The 8,777-nt window shown below is 32.1% G+C and overlaps 1 pseudogene; it reads left to right on the top strand.

Moving 5' to 3' along the window:
- Window positions 1-2,903: 2,903 nt before the first annotated feature.
- LOC140970851 (phototropic-responsive NPH3 family protein NPY4-like) lies at window positions 2,904-7,289 on the top strand (annotated as a pseudogene).
- The last annotated feature ends 1,488 nt before the right edge of the window (window positions 7,290-8,777 follow it).

Below are 8,777 nucleotides of genomic sequence, written 5' to 3' on the forward strand. Positions count from 1 at the left end.
CCGAGTATTTGAATGCAAATGGTTAGGTTTTTTTTTTTCTTCTTCTTTTATTTACCCATTATAACTTAACAAAATTCCATTATAATTTTGCACGTCAGGCATCTGAACCTTTGCTTCCATATGACAGATTCGGGCAATTGTACTTGTAAAAGATGCATTCTTCGTGATACATCATGTAATAAATATATTAATAAGAATTATAAAGATTAAAGTTGTATAAAAAATAAATAAATAAACATTTTTCATTATTATTATTTTACAAAGTAATGCGGCATAAAATGTAAGAATTTAAAAAGGTGAAGCTTATTAATTTGGAGATAATAATGAGAGTAAATGTAGAAATTATGGCCGCCACTATTTAGGAAATAATGAGGTTCGAATAGGAAGTTAAAGTTGAATAGTAATTTCAAAAGTTCGGATATTTATAAATAGGAGAAGTTGGTGAAAAATTCTCAATTAAAATATTTCTTTGGGTTCACTCCCTACTCACAAAATTGTGGTACTATATCATACAAAATGTGGTACACTTCATGTGGAAATGTGGTACTAAAAAAGTTTCCCGTTATAAATATTATAATAATTAACTGATTGAATTTTTTTTTTAAAAAAAATTAGGAGCCCAACATCGTAAATACTAAGGCTGTTGGGTTTGACTACGTGTTTCGGCCCACTTAACAAATCAGGCCTCAAATCTCACTTCAAAGACTAGGAGAGCCTTTATAGCAAATGAGCTATTTATGGCCCAAATTGACGCCTAGATCTATTTAGATTAATAAATGCAATCATTTGATTTTAAAATTCAATATTATTTTTTTATTAAAAAAAAAAACAATCATGAACTATTTTTATAATGTGTGAAATCTTTAATTTGAGATTTTGTTTTGATATTTTGGAACATTGTGCTTGTAACGAATTGTGCAAAGAATGTCTATTTAATATAAGAAAGAATCTACAGTACGTGTTTTTGTTCTTTATCGCCAATCTATAAACTAACTTGATTTTGAATAATAAAAAGTTTGTCATATTCTTTTTGTAGTGTTTATAAGTCAAATTCGATAAGAGATTCAAGTGAAATCGTGATTCGTGTCCGATTTATGTCGAAAGAATTTGATGGAATTCAATTAAAATGTTAAAGAATTCGAATTAAAGAACTTGAAAAATTGTGATCAATGTTCTCAGATCATACTTTAATCAAGATCGGTGAAGGGATTAATTCTGACGATGGAGTTATCTAATCTATCTAATTATAAAATACATGATTGTTAACTCCACGTATATGTATACAGTTAATATTGAGAGTTGAGTCTAATTCTAGCTTAAAGCTAGCTGAAAGAAGGTGAATAGTCCGGTTCATAAAAAACTCTCGAGATTTAATTCAACTGATTTAAGACATCGAAGATATATAAAACTGTATGAGTAGGTCTTCTGTGCAACCATAACGAATCTATATTCATAAGACTAGATATGTAAACGTACTGAGTCGATTCGGAAGCTTTTTGAGGCTCGAAAAATAGTTGATCCTTGTTCGACCTTATCAAATTAGAGCCGAACTATAATGTGTTCGGATATTTTCAAACTCCCAAAGTATTTTATTCGAAGTTCGCAAATTCTAATAATTTATTATTATGATATAATCATATATCAAATAAATATAATTTGAACATTTCGATTATTTATTTCAAAGCAATAGTCTGAATACATTGCAATCATGTTCGAATTTTTCGAGCCAAACTCGAACTTGAGCCAAACATTTTAAACTTTCGAGCTTCGAATCGAGCTCGAACTCAAATTCGAATAGAACTAATTCAAGCCAAATCCGAGCTTTAAAATTTTTGTCTGTTTATTTATACTCATATATAAGACGACTCGACTTCATCTATAACTACAGCGAAAAAAAAGAGAAAATTATTAAGATCAGTATTTGTCAATGCATGTGACTAAAATTATCAGAGCTTGAGATTAGGCTTTACAACACAATCTATCATCATTAGTGACACCCCCACCCCCCAACCATTAAATATTACTATCACGTTTTAATATAATAATTCATAATACTCTTTAATAATGTAATTTAGAAATTATGAATATAGAAAAAGATATTAGCTTGTAACAAGTACAATTAATTAAATCCCCACTTGCTGAAATGTGGCGGCCATTTGTTGCTTTAATTTTTAATATTAGGATAAAACACCAAATCACCGACATTTGATTTTATGGCATTCTTGTAGGATGATTTTGAACTGATAGTATTTAATTTTAAAGTAGTGTCGATCGACGGTCGAAATAAAATTTTTTGATATAAAAATTAATATTTTTTATTTAAATCGATATATATCATATAATATATTTTCATAACAAATCAAAAAAAATATTTTAAACGTAAAAAAAAACATTAATTTATATATATATCAAGTCGGTTGAAGATCCTTTTCATATGATTTAATATTAATATTCACTCATTACGTATGTGCACATGTCACACCCTTTAATAGGATAATGATGATGATCACTTGTTATTCAATAATTTTTTTTAAATAAATTGGGTGATTAGTATACAGTAACGATTTAAAAAAAATATATGGATTCAGCGAATAATATAATTANTAACTAAAAATAAAATAAAAAAATATAAGAAATACTTTTTTAAAATAAATATAAAAAATAATTCAATTAACAAAAAATAATTTTGTTAACATTTTTTAAAAGTGATGAATGGTGGAATCGATTTTTAACCGATTCTCGACCGATTTTGATGAATTGGCCAACATAAATTGTTTTTAGACTAGGTTCAGGCCGAATTGGTGATCGATCGTTTTAGGGTCGAACCAGTCGAACTGCAGGCTGCATCTGATTTTAAAAACAAGTCTGAGTCCATTAATCAGTCTTGACAGATTTCAGGAGCGAATTTTCGTTGAACAGCCAATTAATGAATGAAATATATGGAAGCGTATGGATTTTACGACAAAGAAGGCTCTAATTCTCCACAAAAAAGATCTCGATAGAGTTGGACACCGTTAGTATCAAAGTACGCTAGAGAGAGGGGAAAAAAGATATAGATTAGTCGTTTTCATGCTCAAAAAATATACGACTCCACTATGGAACAATGGATAAAAATCCAAAGAAGAGAAAAGGTTTTGTATATAATGAAGGGGGCAACACTGTCAGCATAGCGTGCCCAATACTGTATGCTTCGGATGATTGAAAAGATTGAGGGGTCCTGATTGGATATAGGCGAAAAAGAAGCCACCTCACTTTACTGTAACAGATGCGAATAATAAAGAAAAAGAGTAGAAAAAGCGACAGCTAAGTTTTGTAATTTAATAATGTGTTTTCACTTTTGCTGTGTATATATATATATATATTTGCGTGCCTCGGAAAATGGGTATTTTGATCCTAGATGTAAAAAGTGAAAGCGAGGGGATATAAAAGGAGCGAGCCTGGGGGTCGGTGGTGGTAGTGCTGATTCGCAAGTGATATATAAACTGTGGGAACATTCTTAGCTTGGCCTTTTGTGAACATGGTGTTACGGTGGTGGCCGGCATAGTTTCGACACAGCGCATATGTTTTTTCTCCTTTGGTTTTTTTGACAGTGGGTTTTCCTTTTCCTTTGCTCGTATCATATAGCATTGTTTTGCTTCATTGGGCATGGAATCTTTGTATGGAGGTCAGTTCCGTTGAGTACACCAAACGGGGTCAGAGTTTTTTTGTTTCGTTACTTTTTCTTTCAATATCTTCTCGGGGGTGTTGGGTTCTAGTACCTGAATGCATATGGGTTTTCGGGTTTTAGTTAGAATATGGTATTTCCTGATAGAAACTTTGATAAAGATGTCACCTTACTGAGTTTATTCCATTTTCTACTTTCTTGAATGAATGGATTCTTATCTAATTACGACGTTTATGTTTGTTCTTGTTTCTTGCAACTTTGATGATCACGTGGTTTATTATTAGGTATCATTAATTGTTTAGGAAATTTTGTTTCTTTAAACGCTGGAATTTCAGAGAACAAATGTGTTGGTTTTAGTGCTGGTTTGTTTTCATGTTTCAGTACATTCCAAATAATCTGCGATTTTGATTTTGGTCTTCCACTAATACCGAGATTATGTTGGCTTTTTCAGGTGTCCATTACTCCATTGGTGAAAGGAAAATCTTACCGAGTATTGTGGTTTCTTGGCCTTGACTTATTAAAAATTAACTTGAGATTATGACATGTCCTCAGAATAGAGATCATATAATTTCGGAGATAATATTCCAAGGTTGTGTTTAGGTATTCTCTCTTTTGTTTTGGTTTGGGGCTATCCTGTTCTTGTTTTTCAACTTCATTTTGAGGTTTAAATTCTTGAAAAAAGTTGGGAATCGGGAGCTGAGATTCTTGAAGGTGAAAGGAAATTAGCCCGCCAGTATGAAGTTTATGAAGCTTGGATCCAAGCCTGATCAGTTTCAGACAGATGGGGACAATATCAGGTTTGTCAAATTTCTTGTAATCTTAGTTTTACTGTGGAACTTGGTTATCAGGTATCTTACTTTATTTTCCCAATATTCAGTATGTTCTCTATTCTTTTATTTTCTTTCTTTTTTAATGAAAAGTAAATTCACTATTCGGTATGGTTAGGTTTCGCATTGAGATTTAAATGAATTATTTGATATTTGGTTATCATTTCTCCTCTTGCTGTTTTTCTTGTGAAACTTGGGACTTGGGAGCACTAGAATTTCAAGCTGACAATGCCTTATGAGAGGACAGGAAGTCCATTATTTTCTTGTGCTTGATTTTGGTTGTTTTTCATCAATTCTGTATACTGAGCCATTTCTTCAATGCCAAAGTATGATTTGGGAAGAGCAAGTATATGAATTTTGTTCTGAATATGACCGTTAGTAGCCTATTTTTCAGGTATGTGGCTACAGAATTGGCTACTGATATTGTCGTCAGTGTTGGAGATTTCAAGTTCCATCTCCACAAGGTATAATTAATCTCTTCGTACAGAAAATATGCTCCACGCATCAACAAATGCTGCGCATTTCTGGTATTTATCTCAAATTTGCACTTCTCTGTTGTACAGTTTCCTCTTCTTTCCAAGAGCTCTCACCTTCAGAAGCTCGTATCCAGTACAAGCGATGAAACAAATGATGAAATTGACGTCCATGATATTCCAGGCGGACCTGCTGCGTTCGAAATTTGTGCTAAGTTTTGTTATGGCATGGTTGTAACACTAAATGCATATAACGTTGTATCAGCACGCTGTGCGGCAGAGTATCTAGAGATGTTCGAGATCGTTGAAAAAGGGAATCTTGTTTACAAGATCGATGTTTTTCTTACTTCCAGCATTTTCCGGAGCTGGAAAGACTCGATCATCGTACTTCAGACAACTAAATCTCTTCTTCCATGGTCCGAGGAATTGAAAATTGTTGACCACTGCTTAGATTCGATAGCTAATAGAGCTTCAACCGACCCTTCAAAGGTCGACTTTTCATATGATTTTAATCGTAAGAAGCTCCTGTCCGAAAATGAAATCACCCCACATTGGAATGGTGTGAAAAAACAGCAAACTGTGCCGAAAGACTGGTGGGTGGAAGACCTCTGTGAGCTTCATATAGATTTGTATAAGCGAGTTGTAACTATTATTAAAGCTAAAGGAAGAATATCTGCAGCGGGGATCGGAGAATCACTAAAACATTACATTTTAAGAAGGGTGCCAGGTTTCAATAAGGGTGTTATCCAAGGTGGCGATGCCTTGAAGTGCCGGTACTTGGTTGATACCATTATATGGTTGCTTCCCTTGGAAAAAAACACCATCTCTTGCAGTTTTTTGCTCAAGTTATTACACATGTCTATAGAGCTAAATTGTGGAGAAACTGGAAGATGCGAGCTGATGCAAAGAATTGCATGCCAACTTGAAGAGGCATCTGTTGCTGATTTTCTAGTTTGTTCACCAAGTGGTGAGAGGACCACATACGATATAAATGTAGTACACGAGCTAGTTGAAAAGTTTTTAATGCTAGAACATAGCTCGCAGAGCCATTTCACAAGTGATCACGGGTACCCAGAGACATTTACCGGATGTAACTCAGATGCATCAAAGATGAAGGTGGCTAGATTAGTTGATGGCTATCTGGCCGAAGCTGCGAAAGATTCGTCATTGTCATTGTCTAGATTTGTCAATCTTTTTGAAATTGTTTCGAGCTTTCCAAGATCAACCCATGATGGAATATACCTCGCTATTGACATATTCATGAAGGTTTATTCCTACAATCCTCTTGTACTCTCTGTTTTTCTCGATTCTCCTTACGTGCTAACGCGAATAAAAGAATTCGGATGAGAGTGAAACTTGACGAGGGGATGAGATGGAAAAACTAAATAGATTTTGGGGAGGTCGAATCTAACAGTTTTAGAAATTAAACAATAAATTTTTATTTTTTATAGTTATGAGACGTGTCCTTCTGTTTGATTTAGGTGACTAATCGATATGTCTTGTTACAGGAACACCCGGGGTTGAGCAAAAGTGAGAAAAAGAAAATTTGCAGGTTAATGGACTGCAAGAAACTATCAGCGGACGCGTGTGCGCATGCTGTGCAAAATGAGAGGCTTCCTCTTCGAGTGGTTGTGCAGGTTCTTTTCTTTGATCAAACCAGAGCCGCAGCAGCAGCTTCTGGCGGAAGCAGCACACCCGATTTACCAGGCTCTAGTAGGACTTTTCTCCCTAGCGGATCATACGAGAGCTCTAGTAGATCTGCAACAACCAACACAGACGAGGATTGGGATGGTGACCAGATGACAAAGGAACTCAAGGCTCCAAAGGAACCAGTCAAGTAACGGTACAGATGCAGAAAAACTTGCTCCCGAGAAGGTGAAAAGGATATTTTTCGAGACTCTGGGCGAACAAAGACAGACAAAGCGAAAACAGCAGCTGGGATATGTCGGAGAGCATTGCATCCACGAGTGTCGGATAGAGAATATCGACCTCTTCAAGAAACAGGAGACATCCCTCGTCTTAAAACGGGATTTTAAGACAATGCCTTATTGATTTGGCTCAGGATGTTTGAATGCTTCTGAGTTGGGAAATCAGGCATGGGAATGATTTGTTAACGTAAGTATGTGTCTTTGGCGTTTTTCTTGGCCCAAAGGGAAGTATTAGCATTGGTAAGAGGCATGTTGATTTAAGTTGTAGGGTTCTCTTTGTGGTTTATTTATCCGTTGCAGTAATAGATTAATTGAGGTTGATTTATGCAGAACTATTGTTGTAATACCACGAATTAGTGTATATGTAACGTATACTTAACCAAAAATGCAAGCTAACCGTTCTAGCTTATGATGATTGTCACATTAATCATTTGATAAATTGAGAAATGATTCAAAATTTCAAATGAAGAGATAGCCTTCCTTGCATGGTGATCCGAAACTCGTATTTAATTAAATATTATCTTCATGACGTTCGTATTGCGTGTTTATATAATCTTTTTACGAGAATTTTACCTTGGGTTTATTCAAATTTTATTAAAAATTGACATATTATTATAGCATAAATACTACACAATATCTAACTTACATATAAATATACCACTTTCATTTGTGAATTTTCTTATTTGTCCTTATTTATTTAATTAATTTAATTTAATTTAAGTTAGCAAACAAATTAATAGGTTATCTTAAAGGTTTTTTTTGCAATTCATTGTCTATCTTAAATGAATTTGAACATTAACACACATTCCTCTTTCTTTCCTAACTTTTATGCCAAAAAAATTATTTAATTAAATTTTCTTGTTAATTTAAATTAACAAATTAAATTAATATATTTTTTTAGGAGTTTTTTTTGTAATTCATTGTCCATCTTAAATGGATTTGGACATTAATACACATTCCTATTTCTTTTTAAAATTTTAGGCAAGAAAAATTATTTATTTACATTTCTTAGTAAAATCTAACATCTAACATACATATAAATATATCACTTCTAATTGTGAATGTTTTAATATACCCTTATTCATTTAATTTAGCAAATTAAATCAATAAATTTTTAATGGATTCTTTTATAATTTATTGTCTATCTTAAATGCCTTTGGATATTAATGCATGTTGAATTTATCAATTTACCCATGGTTTTTTTTGTTGCTGCTAAAATTTGTTACTAAAATTAGTGTATTTCTTCATAATTGCTAATGAATATTTCATATTTATATCTTATATTTTCTTTTATTTTACTTATAAATAAGTCACTTTTATAACAAATTGATTTTAAAATAATAATTTTTTAATGGATTCTTTTATAATTTATTGTCTATCTTAAATGTCTTTGGATATTATTGCATATTGAATTTATCAATTTACCCAAAATTTTTCTTTGTTGCTACTAAAATTTGTTACTAAAATTATTGTATTTCTTCATAGTTGCTAATGAATATTTAATATTTATATCTTATCTTTTCTTTTATTTTACATATAAATAAGTCACTTTTATAACAAATTGATTTTAAAATATGAACTAAGAAGCATCGTATATTTTGTAGATATTGAAATATGTTAAAGATTATTTGTAAGAATAGTTTTTTAACATAAAATTATTCTTTGATTGCAATTTTGCAATACTTTTCTCAAATTACTTTTTTAATGAATTATTTTTTAATTGTAGTTTTACTACTTGTACATCTCATTGCGGGGTAGAAAACCTTGTACCATATATGAGTGTAACTCGCTTTAATTTTTAAAATATAACTAATAAAATTTGTGAGTTCTTCAACTATATTTTTCAATTTTTTCATAATATTATAAACACGTTATATTATTTTTT

This window comes from Primulina huaijiensis, chromosome 2 (genome assembly GCF_012295235.1).
Source record: "Primulina huaijiensis isolate GDHJ02 chromosome 2, ASM1229523v2, whole genome shotgun sequence".
NCBI classification, from domain to species: Eukaryota; Viridiplantae; Streptophyta; class Magnoliopsida; order Lamiales; family Gesneriaceae; genus Primulina; species Primulina huaijiensis.